Source organism: Colobus angolensis, unplaced genomic scaffold, assembly GCF_000951035.1.
Source record: "Colobus angolensis palliatus isolate OR3802 unplaced genomic scaffold, Cang.pa_1.0 Scaffold13, whole genome shotgun sequence".
In the NCBI taxonomy this organism is placed as follows: Eukaryota; Metazoa; Chordata; class Mammalia; order Primates; family Cercopithecidae; genus Colobus; species Colobus angolensis.
The window spans coordinates 20,188,785-20,203,988 of NW_012114252.1; the positions used below are offsets into that span (position 1 = coordinate 20,188,785).

Below are 15,204 nucleotides of genomic sequence, written 5' to 3' on the forward strand. Positions count from 1 at the left end.
TTGTTCTGTGTTTATTTGCATGTGAAACAAGACATCCCCGGATGCTTGCAAGAAAGAGGCAATTTGAAGTGAAGTAGGCAGATGTACAATCTGACCCCATAAGTGACCCACTACGGAACAGACAGCTGGACATATGGACATATGCAGCTGCCTGTCATTTATACACGAGAGTTAAACAGTTGGCAACAAGAGTCTGGGCCACAGAGGAGTGAGTTGGCTAGAGGTGTGGATCTAACCATTGGATAACACTGTACTTAAAACAACACAAAACTCTTATCCAAGAAAAGGAAATGATTGAAAACGAAGTATTTGAAGAAAGATTTGAAAGACTGAAAATGAAACACTTCCTTACATTCGCTAAGTGAGCTGAGAAAGAATGACCCTGAAGGGTGATGCGGAGGACCAGAGAATGAAGAAGACAGGGAGTGGAGGGAGAGAGCCCACCTACACGGCAGCCGGCTTTGCAGAGGCTCCTGAAGACACAAGGTTGGAGGCCCTGGACTCAAAAAGTTCCTTGAATCTGCCAGTCAAGAGGGTTAGCTGTTTCAGCAGAGGGTGGAGCCAAGAGAAAGCTGGGGAGTGAATAAGAGCTGCTAGGATCAATTGTCCTGGGGCGGGGCGGGGTGGCAGGGAGAGCGACCAGGACTGTGTTTGCCTGTGGACCAGGGCTGCTGAGTGTAGACAGCAGGTGGTTCATGTGAGGCCTGGGGCAGGGGTCGTTGCAGGAGACGGGGGTTGCTGTGTGCCTACAAATGGAGTGAAAAAGCGAACGTAAAGAAATAGAGAAGTTAGAAGATGTGGCATAACCTGTGAATCATTATCCCTGACAAAGTGGGGAGACTCATGGGTGCAGGGGTGTGTGTGTGTGTGTGAGAGAGAGAGATAGAGAGAGAGAGAGAGAGAGAGAGAGAAAGAGAGAGAGAGAGATCACATGGCTGTGGACAGAAGACAGAAGTGGGCTGGAACTGATAACTTCCAGGAAATTCCTGGGTTCTTTGCTTCTTCTACCCATAGGTCTGCATTATGTTTTTCTAGGGTCACTCATCTATTCATCCAACAAATATTGAACAAGCACCTGTTACATGCCAGATATTACATACATGTGGCTGTGCACATAACTGTGAGGCTGTGCGCTACAGCGGCAGGGTGAGGATTGGGGCTTCAGTTCCAACCTTGTGCAATGTGGAATCTTCTCCATCATCACAGCAAGCCACTCCACGTATGTATTTAATGGAAGTTGGAACACTGTGCTTGCTACAAAAGTCAGCCTCAAACGAAGCCCAGCCGTGGATCACCACCTCCCTACAAACCGCAGTCCTAATCTCCTCCTGTGTCAAAATCAGGGGCTGCCGCTGCCCCGGGGGGTTTAGAGATGAAGACCCAGACTCTGACTGAGGAGTCTTCCAGTGAAGGGAAAGCGGCGAAAGCTCAGCCACCAGTGACGCCACGGAGCTGAGTGGACCGCGCAGAGGGAGGTGGATGCGGGGCGCTCCAGCCTGGACCTGAGAGGGACACACTGCAATGCAAATCCTCCGCAATAGTCCACAGGATGGACTGGGAGACACTGGAAGGCCGCAGGAGAGACGTTTGCCCAGGGAAACACAGGCATTTCATGTGCCTGGAGCAAGGGATGAAGAATTCCTCAGACTTCAAGTGCCAAGTTGGTGTTTGGACTTTCTTCTCAAGGCCATGGGTGAGCCCTTGGGAATGTGGAGGCCACTGTGGCCTCCATGGTAGCTGGAGAAGGAAACTGTGCCAGAAGCTGGGAAGTCAAAGTTAACCCTCCAGGCTAAATGCTAGTGATGCCTGGGGCTGCACATAGGGCCGTGCCAGAGGAAATGGGACAGAGACTGGTTTTAGTATAGAAATCCTAACTGGGCTCAGAGTAGGTGTGGGAAAACCCCTGAAAATGTGTGCTGATCTTGATATGTGCAGATATTATTTACTTCTTCGGGTAAATTTTAATTCTCAAAGGAGTCTGCGACCCCTCAAACATGTCCTCTTCCCTACTTGAAAGATGCTTGAGTGTCTAACGGCCAGGAGCTGGTGCTGGTGGGATACCACGTGGTGGGAGGAACATAGTATCGTCCTCAAGCCTCTGACTTCTAGACAGGGTAGCTAAGAGGACTACTTTTCAGATATGTTGCTTTTGAGGTATCTGTGAGGAGAGGGAGGCAGGAAACGCAGGCCCACACACTCACAGTGGACGCGTCTTTAGAAAGCTGCACATCCTCTAATTGAGTTAATTGTTCAAGCACTGAATGGAGCTGTTTCTGCTCAAGCTAGGGAAACACTTGTCAGCTGTTTCTTCACTTCCCTGACCTTGGAGAATCCGCTGTCTCCACCAGACACTGATCCTTGGCACAGCGAGTATTTGATACACTTTGCTCAGGAATTTAGACCTCAACCCAGGAAATGAGCTACAGTCTCACCCCAGGCAAGTGCAGAACATTTTCCTAACCGGAGAGACGGCCTGTGTCACACATTCCAAAGGTAGCCAGCAGCTAAGAAAGCCGCAACAAAGGAAATCAAACAGCTCTTTCTCTCCTAAACGCTGCTTTCAGGCAGGTTCCAAACAAAAATGGAGGGTGCGCTGCAAATTAAAAACAACAGCCTGCCAGTCAAAGGCAGTGTTTTTAAGCACAGAAAGAGCAATACCACTGCAGGGGGCAGATAAAAGAGCTTTTGAGCATCTCGGAAGCTGCTCACACACAAAAGCACCTCTGTGCCTTCAAACAGGATCTCCTAGAAGTTTCCCAAGGTTTCATAACCCAAATGCCGCTGGTAGTGATGTGGTTTGGAAATTAACCTTGCTTTTCTCCCCACTGCTGTTTTACATATTAATTAAAGTGTTTTCCTCAGATCAGGAACGCCTGCAGGCTGGCTGGGTTCTGCAGAAGGTGCCTCATTTTCCTGCTGCTTCCTGCCCCAGCCCCGCTTGTGCATAGTTCAATGATTAAAACCTTCCCAAGTCAGCTGTAGACGCCTCCCCTCCCGTAACTGCCATCGTGATATGGAACATACACTTTAATGTGCCTTTTAGAAAGTAATCGCTTCCCCACCCCCCAAGAAAGATGGGTCGTGCAGAGCTAATTTCGGGAAGCCATTTGGAAGAAATTGTTGAGAAGGCATCCAAGTATTTGGGTCCAACTCTGCTTACCTCATTCATGGACCTATTTCTTTCTTTCTTTTTTTTTTTCTTCTTCTTTTCCAGTGCTTGGAAAAGGTGTGCAGACAATTCACATATAGTAACTACGTTGACTTGGGCCGGGTGCGGTGGCTCATGCCTGTAATCCCAGCACTCTGGGAGGCTGAGGCAGGCAGATTACTTGAGGTCAGGAGTTCCAGACCAGCCTGGCCAGCATGGCGGAACCCTGTCTCTACTGAAGTACAAAAATTCGCCGGGCAAGGTGGTGTGTGCTTGTAATCCCAGCTACTCGGGGGGCTGAAGCAGGAGAATCGCTTGAACCCAGGAGGCGGAAGTTGCAGTGAGGCGAGAACAGGACAACGCACTCCAGCCTGGGCGACAGAGCAAGACTCCGTCTCAAATAAATAAATAAAATAAAAATAAATAAATAAATACATTGATTTGTTTTCATTCATATATTTTGGGGATACAAGGGAGCTTAAAGTCTGAAAACCAAAACAGAGCTGGCCACTGAAGGTGTGGATTTCCTCAACAAGTTGTGGACTCCAGCAGCCTGTCACTCTTAGACTCCATGTCCCAATTTGAATGTTTCCATGTCACTTAAAAAACGGAAGATTCGGCCAGGCGCAGTAGCTCAAGCCTGTAATCTCAGCACTTTGGGAGGCCGAGGCGGGTGGATCACGAGGTCAGGAGATCGAGACCATCCTGGCTAACACGGTGAAACCCCATCTCTACTAAAAAAATACAAAAAATTTAGCCAGGCTTGGTGGCGGGCGCCTGTAGTCCCAGCTACGCAGGAGGCTGAGGCAGGAGAATGGCGTAAACTCGGGAGGCGGAGCTTGCAGTGAGCTGAGATCCGGCCACTGCACTCCAGCCTGGGGGACAGAGTGAGACTCCGTCCCAAAAAAAAAAAAACAAAATACGGAAGATTCATAGTGATGTTGAAGACATAAAAGATATACCAGGATTAATTTTCTAGTCAGGTACATCAACTTTATGTGTCTGTGACTCCAGACAATAAAAGTATAAACGTAAGTCATTGTTACTTCCTTAGGTGCTGGACAGTTTAGCCCCATATACCACTTTCCATTTTGAATTATAATTTGGACTGTGTCCATGAGATTCTTGGAGTACATTAAATCAACACATTTGTTTGTAATTATTGAGAATGTTTTGTTACCTATAAGATCAAGTGTAAAGCGATGTAAACTATAAAACGCAAACTGTAGGGACAATTGGTAATCCGCAGTGAAAGTAAATAAAGTCTAAATAGCAAAGAGAAGATTATTCTCAAATTTATGTAATAGAGTTCTTACATGTGGAAGTAGATACAAGTATTAATACACTCAGTTGATGTATTGAAAATAAAATGAAGCTACTCTCTCTATTTTTCTACTTACCATTTGCTTACGAAATCCAAAGCGGTGAATAAGAGCCAGGATTCGTTGTTATGAGTATAGGGGTATCCTGGGAAGGCGGCCTCCATCCCACATGTCGGTGGTGTCATCAGAAATTCCATGATTGTCGGCTTTTTCTTTGGACACCTGTCTATAGGGTCCCTCTGCACACTGACTTGGTGTCCTTTAGGATGCAGAAAACCCAGATTAAACTAGTTTAATGAATAAGGAAACCCAGTGGCCCTTAGGACTGTAAGCCCTGCGGTGGGGCCTGCTTCATGGCTGGAGGAGCTAAGTATTCTCTGGTTCATTAAAGTCCCCAGTTCCTTCTGTCTTTCTGCTTTCTGTCACCCACAGCATTGGCTTCTTCCCGGGCACACTGCCAGTAGTAATCTAGCTGCCCGAGAACTTCTGAAATCCACAGCAAGGTGTTTCCAGAGGACTTCTCAGTAGGGCTGGAACCCTTCCGCCCAGCCCCAGCAAGGGCCTCCCATGTCACTGCACTCCCCTAGATAACAAGAAGAGGCCTGAGCTGGCCCTCCGGGAGCACCAGGCGCAGCCAACCTCCTGACACGGGAGCCAGTGTTCTCAGAGCAGCATTTGTTGAGCTGAGCTAACCAAGTTCTCTAACAGAGGACCTGGCCGTGTAGAGCCGCAAATGTCTGTCATTAGAATAGCTCAAGGATGGGCCGGGCGCGGTGGCTCAAGCCTGTAATCCCAGCACTTTGGGAGGCCGAGATGGGCGGATCACGAGGTCAGGAGATCGAGACCATCCTGGCTAACACGTTGAAACCCCGTCTCTACTAAAAAAAAAAATACAAAAAACTAGCCGGGTGAGGTGGCGGGCGCCTGTAGTCCCAGCTACGCAGGAGGCTGAGGCAGGAGAATGGCGTAAACTTGGGAGGCGGAGCTTGCAGTGAGCTGAGATCTGGCCACTGCACTCCAGCCTGGGCGACAGAGCCAGACTCCGTCTCAAAAAAAAAAAAAGAATAGCTCAAGGACAGGACAAAAGACTGACAATCGGTCCAGAATGGCATCCCAGGATTTCTGCTCTGACGAGAAAGCAGGACTCAACACCATCTGAGGTCTCTTCCAACTCCAAGATTCTGCAATGTTATCTCTGTTTAAAAAGAGATATCCTACTTTTTGATGACACAGGATTCACAAAGCATTTACTGAATGCTTACTGTATACCAGGCCCTTTTCTCAAGTCTGCTTAACCAGGAGTGAAGAAGGCTGACATTATCATCCATGTCACATTCTGCTAGGAGAGGCATACAGTGGACACTATGAGTGTGTGAAATAGGTAGTACTTTAAAGAGTGACAACAACATGGAAAAGGAGGCTATGAAATACTGAGGCAATGGCTGGAGTTTTCATTTTAGATAAATAAATAGCCAGAGAAGCGTTGACTGAGGAAGCACACAGCCCTGTAAGAAAGGAGACCCCTACCATGGCCCTAAGACAAGGGTTTGAGTGAGTTCCTCGGGAGGCATTTCCAGGAGGGGAAGGAGGGAGAGGAAGCAACGAGGGAAAAGTACAAGAAGGTGTGCTCACCCCTGACTGCCCGGGGGCAACCCGGCTCCACCTGCCCAGGTTCCTCAGAGCACGTGGGGAGCACGTGAAGAGGGAGTGGGGGAGCCGTGGGGGAGCATGGGCAGCACTTGGGGAGAGCGTGGAGAGCCGTGGGGAGGGCGTGGCGGAGCTGTCGGGGAGCCGTGGGGGAGAGCATGGGCAGCGCTTGGGGAGCGTATTGAGAGCTGTGGGGAGCCCTGAGGGAGGACGCGGTGGCCACGGCTGCCTGGCACCCCCAGGCCATGGCCAGGAGACCCTCGGGCAGCACAGGTGCTGGAGGCAGCGCCATCCATGCTGTGGACGGGTACCCCCAATTGGCAGTGGCCTCAGGGGTGAGGATGGGGTGACTGAGAGGTGGCGGATGTGGGGACGGTCGTTTCCGAATAGAGGCGAGATCAGAGCAGGAGCTGGGAACCAAACCAGAAGGTTTTCAGGACATGGTTAGACTTTGACGTGGCCTGAGGCTGTGGCACATCTGATCCACTTTCTCACCAACATTGCAGTGGCTTCTTAGTAAGGAACAGGCTGAAAGGGGTAAGGTGGGGGGGCCCACTGGAAAACCACCATAGCCAATATCCAGGCCAGGCAGGGGCGGTGGGGGCAGCAAGGGGGCCCATGGGGCTGGGCCGGGGTACAGGGGACCCCAGTCTTGCCGCCGTAGCTGGGAAGACGGAATTGCCATAGAGCAAGAAACGGGAGGCGCTGGGGCGGTTCTCTGCTGTGGGGCAGGGTGCTCTGGGATAATGTTGACCCTTTTGGAGCTCATCAATCATCCTATTGGGCGACTCCACGAGGCCACTGGATGTACAGCTCTGGGGACAAAAAACGGAGTCATCAGCATATTTACAGCCCTGGAATGGATGAGATGGCTGTGGTGACAGGCAGCAACTGCGCCTGAGGCCTCAGCACCTGCAGGGTCCAGTGGGAGGTGAGGGCAGTAAGCGAGCAAGCAACCCTTCTCCCTGGAGCAGTGTGAACAGACGGCCCCTGTCCCTGCTCTCAAAACCAAGTGGATGGCCGCTCGGGGTGGCTCAGGCCTGTAATCCCAGAACTTTGGGAGGCTGAGGCAGGCAGGTCACCTGAGGTCAGGAGTTCGAGACCAGCTTGGCCAACACGGTGACCACCCCCGCCCACTACTAAAAATACAAAAATTAGCCAGGTGTGGTGGCACACACCTGTAATTCCAGCTACTCGGGAGGCTGAGGCAGGAGAATCACTTGAACCCAGGAGGCAGAGGTTTCAGTGAGTGGAGATTGTGTCACTGCACTCAACCTGAGCCACAGAGTGAGACTTTGTCTTAAAAAAAAAAAAAAGTGCAGAGGTGCTTTACATCTTTACATAGAGGAGAATGGTGTAAGACGCAGCTATTTGGTCAAACCTATGTGATTGAAACATTTGCAGAGAGAGAGAGAGAGAGAAAGGATGGGAGAAGAAAATATGAACTAAATAACTCTTCTTTCTGTTTGCTTACTTGTGTGTTTGCATTTATGAACACCAACATGAAATCTTGAACCTTAAATCTAGTATAAAAATATGGAACAGCCAGCTTCCTAGAGTGAGGGCAGCATTCTGTGTTTGCTGCCGGTGGACCTAGTATGGGTTTTGGGGCCAATGTCCTTTTCTGCTAAAACAACTTGGCCTCTTGGAAGGAAAGTTGGACTCTGTTGCCGTGACTCAAACTGTTATTTCATTTCTTATGATGTCTTCTCATGTTAAAAAAAGAAATGGATGTGGACAATATGGGTTTAAACATAATTTTGAATGAATGAGGGAATTCAGGTAGAGAGTTTCTCATAATGTAGTATCAATTGGTTAGATCTTCTAAAGAAACATGTAGGGTTCTCTTAGGAATTGGTTCATTAAATCTAAAGGGCAAATAATTAAAACACACTTCTGATATATTTGTCAGAGTTACATATAATCATATCTTTCAAGAGCAGATGTGCCAAAGTATATACCACAGAGTGTAGCTGGGTGACCTGAACTGACCACAAAAGTCATGTATCAAAATTCAAAGTTAGTTCCCCACGGGGCTGACTTTTCAGACCTACACACAATTCCACAAACAAATGATTGTAAAGTCCCAAACATCACATTCTTGGAGGGATCCAGTACTATTGGCACCGATGCTTTAATCAGAGGGAGGCTCAAACCCACCGGAGTTAAGCTCTCAGAAAGTCTGTGCTCCTTGGTAACTACAAGCAAACCTCTACAGCTGACTCTTTTGGAGTATTTTTTTACATTTTTAAAAGGATTATTTCTGAATTCTAAAACCACCATTACCACCTTATTCTTGTAACTCTAACTTAGTACTTTGAGTCAATTTTTAAAACTTGATTCACAAGAGTCAAGATTCAGGGTAGGCCAAACAGTCCCTCATTCCTACCCTCAAAGAGCATACGCTCAGATAGAGAGTGAAACACGTGCCCCAAGTCACAGACAAATCTTATAAGCAAAAGCCAAAGTGTTTTGGGTCAAACACTTGTTGGGGGTCAGGGGGTCATGGAGCGGTAACAGTGGAGAAAGACCTTCAAGGATGGGGAAGATTTTCCCAGAAAGAGTTAAGAAGAAAGAGAAAGCAGTTTGCGAGGAGACAGGGAAGCGTAAATGTGAGTGGATCTGAGGCCTTCCTGACTCTGGGTGTGACAGCAGAGGGGACCTGCCCATGAGCTCTCTGAGATGAAGCCGAAAGTTTCACGGCCCACGTGAGAAGGGGCTAGAACACTGAAGGGCAGAATCTGGACTTTGTTCAGTAAGAATGGGGAAGTACTGGGGGTCCCTGAGTACAGAAGTGTGATCCTGCAAGCTGAGTCTCACAATGATTCGTCAGGTGATGCCTCAGAGTTTCTTTGAATGGCACATAAACCAGAGAGAGGAAGGTGAGTCCAACCGTTTCTGTGGCCCAGCAAGAAGTAACAAGCAATAAGTAAAGTGATATCGGTGGAAATGGCAAGGGAGGGGCGGTTACAGGTGACATTTCAGACAGGAATTGATTGGATGTGGGGAGGGCCCAAGGATGTGGGGAGGGAGCTGCCAGAAATAAGTGACCCTCTCTAAATTTTAGCTCAGTGACAGAGAAAATGGTCAAAAAGTGGAATTGGTTTTCAAGGAAGACACTGATCCATTCTGGACATGTTGAATTTAAGATGCCATCAGGAAAACCAAATTAAGGCACCTTGCAGGCAAATTGCACATGTAACATCCTGGCTTCTGGCATTTGAGAGGTGGCTGCAAAGACAGGAAGGCAGTAAGGTATCTCCAGAGAAGGAGATCACACAGGAAGGAAGTGAGGGATGAGAAGTCACTGTTGAAAACTTGGGGGTCAAGGACATTTAGAGAGCAGAGGGAGAAAGAAGGGGTGGCCAGTGCACTAGCCGAAGAAAATGTTCAGCCACTCACCCTGCAGGGAAGGCGAGGGGCAGGGTGGCTGTGTGTAGGTGTGGAATTGGCCGGACTCAGGGTGACGCCATGATTCTGCTAGTGTGGTCTTGTAACCTGGAACATCTATCTGAGCGCCCTGTCAGTGCTTCCCTGCATTGTAAATAGGAGTTGTTGCAAGGGCGAAATAAGACGTAAGGTGTTTGGTGCAAGGTCTTGTGACAACTAGCACTAAGGAAGGGTGCCTATGACCTTTGTTAGGCAGGGAGGAGTCAACAGAATGAGCTGCTGCTGCAGGGGGTTGGGAGCTCTAGCAACAGAAAGCATCGAGAAGGTTGTCAACACAGCCCCGTCAGCGGCTGAGGGTGGCCGAGTCCAGATTGCAAAGGAGCAGGGCATAAGTGACAAGGCAAGAAATAGATGGATATTCTGTTTTTTCCTTTCTCTATCTGGACAAAGGTCTTTTTCCTTCCAAGGTGTAGCTGACATTTTCCCTCTCTAGAGCTTCCCTGGGACGGCTCTGTTTTCCGGTGTCTCTATGGGTCTTTGTTCTTTATATGAGGTCCCAATGATGCCATCCAGTCATTTGCTTTCTTACAGGCATGTTTTCCACCAGCCACCCACACTGATTAGCTTGAGAGTGACTCAAGGCAGAACTGATGGCCTTGTCATAGAACAGCCTCTGATCAAGTGCTTGCTGAACAGCTGGCTAGCTCTGAGCATGAAGCAGAATGCAGGAAGGTGGGGTGTGTGAGGAGCAGGGACAGCTTAAAGAAGAGAGGAGGGAGAGGAGGGGGACTCCTGCTTGGGGCACCCCATCTCCTGGATATGAGATCACTTGTATGGAGCAGGCCCAGTAGCAGGTGAGTGGGCCGGAGGGGAGGGAGTGAAAAAGTCCATGTATTGAGTCACCTGAGGTGTCATTTAAAGAGACAGGAATAACAACACATCGGTGGGACCTAAACTGAGATTAGAATTACCGATTTGCCTTGTAGTGTCACCTGTCACCCAGGGTCAGGAATATCCCTTACCACAAGTAATCCCAGAGTAGCTGGGATTATAAGCGTGTGCCACCACACTCAGCTAATTTTTGTATTTTGAGTAGAGACAGGGTTTCACCATGTTGGCCAGGCTGGTCTCGAACTCCTGACCTCATGATCCATCCGCCTCAGCCTCCCAAAGTGCTGGGATTACAGGCATGAGCCACCATGCCCGGCCAAAACATTTTTAAACATTAACCAGGTGTATGGTGCATGCCTGTAGTCCCAGCAACTCAGGAGGCTGAGGTGAGAGAATCCCTTGAGTCTGGCATTTTGAAACAGTGGTGAGCTCTGATAGCACCACTGCACGCCAGCCTGAGTGAAAGAGTGAGACCCTGTCAAGAAAGAAAAGAGGAAAGGAAAAGAGAGAGGAAGGGGAAGGGGAAGAAGAAGGAAAGAAAGAAAAGCAGTATTATATATTATTTAATGACACTTCACCCAAGGTTTTCCAAATAAAAACTTCCGAAGAAACTAGACAACAAACATCCTTGCCTTTCAATAAAGGATTCACTTGACAATTTTAGGTACGCGCCAAAGCACCAAAGCAAAACAACCCAAATTGTTGATGTTCAGCTTAGTGACTGACATGGCTTCAGTACCTACCTGGCATAGTGCTTCACTCACTCTTTAAAGACTACCTTTATGCACTTTTACTATTTCACTGCCACCCTAAACACCTAAGCGATTATATTCTTATGCCTACTGATGATGAAGTCCGTAAAGTTCAACAACATCAACCCTTTGGCCACTGCCCCACCGGACTTGAACCAAGCTTTCCCAAGTTCAATTCCTTTGATAGTTCCATACCTTCTCCACGTGCCAGAGATTGAGAAGAGTGAGCTATATCCTTTTTTGGGGTCTTACTAGTTTTGCCTTTATTATTTCGACAGCTTCAGGTCAGCTGCTTCCTTGTATACCAGTCACAAGTGGGTTTTCATTTTACAAAGGAAACATAGAAGTTATCATTTTCTAGAAAAAGGTACAATCACTCTTTCAAGACATATTTTAGATATACTTACAGGCACACCTTGGAGCAGTTCAATAATTAAAAGTTTTACCTGTCTGCCTGACCGCCAATGCAAAGGAAACATAATTAAAATTTTTTTTGTTTCTTCTCCACGATAATAGTTTATAGAGTAGCTTAATGAAACACTGAAACTCCAGAATGGAAGAGGACGTGTGAAATCCCCTTTCCGGTGTGAACTTATTCTTAAACAATCAAATGAAAGCGCCCGTCAGCCTTTGCAAGATGCTAACCATCTGGCCCCTGCATCCTGTCTGAGTCACCCGATAAATAGCTGCAGGTTGTTTTAAGCACACTGAGCCCTGCACAAGCTGTTTTGCTCTGCTACTCACTGCCCTTAGGTGCAGATATTTACTCCCAGGGTTGAGCATATTTTCAGCCACACCTGGATGCCTCCAGGTAATTAGGAGGAAACTTAGTGGAAAGGAAACAGCATACCTTTGAGTAGCCTGAATGTGTATGTAGGAGAAAGGTTAAGTGGGAAGAGAGGGAAGTTCTCTCCTGCATTGAGTAGCTTTGCTTCCTATTGGAAAAGTGTGCAATTGAAAGGAAGTAGAAATGTTAAAAAGCTCTGTGACTGCCTCCTGCTGCATTCAATTAGCCTTCCAGAGGATGCCAGAAGGAAGGCTCAATTACCAGAGTGGCTCCAGGACTTAAGAGAAGGCTGGAGGGCAAACCAAGGGGGCTGCCATCTTGCAGACCTGGTGCGAGACCAAGGTGGGGCAGCTGTGTGATTGGATTATACCCAGGAGCCTTACTTTAGTTTCTATTGCAGTGGCCAGAGCTATGCATGCCACCCTTTGCATGGAGTCTTGAAAAGTCACCTAATTTTAATCACTCAGAAGGGGAAAGTGATAAGAAGAGGGAGAGCGCATCTCTCTGAAACGCCCAAGCATTGGCCTTGCTGGAATGGGCCTCATTAGGGGAGTGGGGCCACCACCCTTGGAGCGTCGGAGGAGCCCCAGGGCTGGCTCCGGCCTTTTGGCTGGACGTCACTGTTTCAGGCCGAGCAGATAAAAGCAGGAGGCATTGACCGTAAGCCAAGAGTTCAATGTTTTCAGAAAACGGACCGGACGGGAGGAAAGTGTGAGTGTGCTTTGAGAGCAATAAACAAAATATTGGCTGCCTGCCAGGGAGGAGCGTGCTGACATCTTCAAGCAGGAGATCCTCGAAAGCTCCACAGAGTGGCTGAGGAAGCCTCCTTAGGGCTGTGGATGGGGTGGCGGGGCAAGGGCTGCCGTGGCCCCTTGCAGCAGTGGGCATCGGGCCTCGGCCACACCCAGCAGGGAGGCCAGCAGAATCCCAGGCAACACCCCCAGGGTTCGCTCCTCATGCCTCCACTCCCGGGCCCAGCTCCCTGAAGGGCAGGGCGGTGGAGGAGAAGCAAAGCCAAGCGGTGCCCTCTGCCAGCTCTAGCTCACAGGCTGCTGGGGCTGACGGGTGGAGCTTGTGTAGACGAAGCCCCTTACCCCTGAAGTGAAGGTTCTGGGGTTTCCTGGAGGGAGGGCACTGGGCTCCGTTCTTAACTGAGGCTTCCCATCCCCCGAGGGAGGGTGACGAGGGGTATCCAGACACATCCACAGGGACAAAGGAGGTTGCCAAGGCTGACCGCAGGAGTTTCTTTTCTAATGCCTTTCAAATGAACTGGTCTGTGGTGCTGCTCAGGGAACGCCTGCTCTCACACACCCAGCACTGTACAGTTACAATCAGATCCTGCAACGCCACCGTGGACATCACAGTTTCTGGGAAGTCTCTGGCCTTCGTGTGAAAAGACAGCCTGACAGGCTGAATTCTTTCAAACCTTATCTTTGGTTATTTCAATAGGATATGACAATCTCCTCTCCTCAGCATGTCAATAAATGTTTATTGCCCTTTACTGTGTGAGAGCAGGGGTCCTGCCACCGGTTGCTTTTATTTTCTTTTCGACAGCATGAACATTTTTAGCAGATGTAACCAATGATGGTAATTAGGATTATAATAATGCCGAGAGTAACATTTATATCAGTGGATGCAGAAAATACACAGCCTGATCATTTTTTATTACTTGTACCCATAAAATTAAAGATCTTAAACATGGGGTGGTGGGTGCATCTGCATCAAGATCTTGTTAGCATGAGACCCAACCCTTTCAGCCACGGGTTTCATCAGAAGCCTTTTAAGTGATCAGACAGTGATGAGATAGCACGCGTTATCCTGCAGCACAGAGCTGCGTCTGGTCACGGCAGGGTGCACCGGCACTCAGGCTTCAGAGAATAGCTTATCAGTACCGTGCCCATGTGCAAGGACAGTACTCCTTGACGCTCTGAAACCTCCGCTCCTGCTAACTGTCCTTGGACACGTCGGCATGCCGAGAATCAATCATACTCTCGGCAGTGTTTCTGCAGCAGCTCTGGGTCACGGAAGACGCCAAGTGCACTGTTGGAACAGCAGAGCCCAGGCAGTGCCCTGAGAAACCAGGTATCGAGTGCTTGCACCGTTCCTATTAGGTGGGCGTCACGCACACCTTCTGCTGGATGACACACTGCGTGAATGCCCAGCTCCCTGTGCCCTGCCTTGTCTCGTGGAATATGTCAGCACCCCCAAAGAATACACCTTCAAAGCCAAAGGGGAGTTTCTGTCTGTCTGCTTCACACTGTCCTTCCTCCTCTTCCACCCTTCTGTGTATGAAGAAGTAAAGCAAAGTTCTTTTTTTTTTTTTTTGAGGCGGAGTCTCGCTCTGTCGCCCAGGCTGGAGTGCAGTGGCCAGATCTCAGCTCACTGCAAAGCTCCGCCTCCCGGGTTTACGCCATTCTCCTGCCTCAGCCTCCTGAGTAGCTGGGACTACAGGCGCCCGCTACCGCGCCCGGCTAGCTTTTTGTATTTTTTAGTAGAGACGGGGTTTCACCGTGTTAGCCAGGATGGTCTTGATCTCCTGACCTCGTGATCCGCCCGTCTCGGCCTCCCAAAGTGCTGGGATTACAGGCTTGAGCCACCGCGCCCGGCCAAGCAAAGTTCTTAATGATCACCCTTAAATGGTAAGACTTTGATAGGCTGTTTCTATAATTAGTTCTCACTGAAACATGGGAGTTCTAAATAGAGAACTGTGAGAAGTGGAATGAGAGGAGCGCGCCGAGTCGTGGCCCTCCTTCCCGGTCTCCGCCATGCCAAGCATGCCTCTGCCCGGGGCCTTGGCACCTGCTGAGTTGTTCTCCCGGTCCCCACAGTAGGCCCTTTTGGAACTCTGATCAAGTGTTGCCTTCTCAGAGAGGCCTCCTCTGACCATCCCCAGCGAAACCAGCCTTCTCTCCCCCACGCCTGGGCTATCCCCTGTCCCTCCCGGTTCTTATCTTCGTCTCATGTTTCCTATTTGTTTACTTGCTGATCACCAGAAGAAGGCCTTATGAGTCCAGGCCCTCAGGCTTCCTCCCGACTCGATCTAGCATCCAGAAGCACATTGGATGAGGAGGAGAATGCAATAGAAATTAGTTGCAGACATTAGTCGCAGAAATGAATCATGGAGAAAGGAAATGTTCTCAGTGAAGTGTTTCAAATATGCAGCCTACAAGACTCACTTATAAAGTAGCTGACTCGCCCAGCAGGGGCACCCATTTTTACGGTTTCCCCTTTCACCTTTCTTGTGGATAAAGCCGGTGTGATGGCTGG

General features: G+C 49.0%; 1 long non-coding RNA gene across 1 annotated transcript; it reads left to right on the top strand.

Moving 5' to 3' along the window:
• Positions 1-1,518: 1,518 nt before the first annotated feature.
• On the top strand, positions 1,519-3,290 carry LOC105505898. Its single transcript, XR_001000837.1, has 3 exons — positions 1,519-1,795; positions 2,283-2,437; positions 3,215-3,290. It is a non-coding gene; the product is annotated as an uncharacterized LOC105505898 (long non-coding RNA).
• The last annotated feature ends 11,914 nt before the right edge of the window (positions 3,291-15,204 follow it).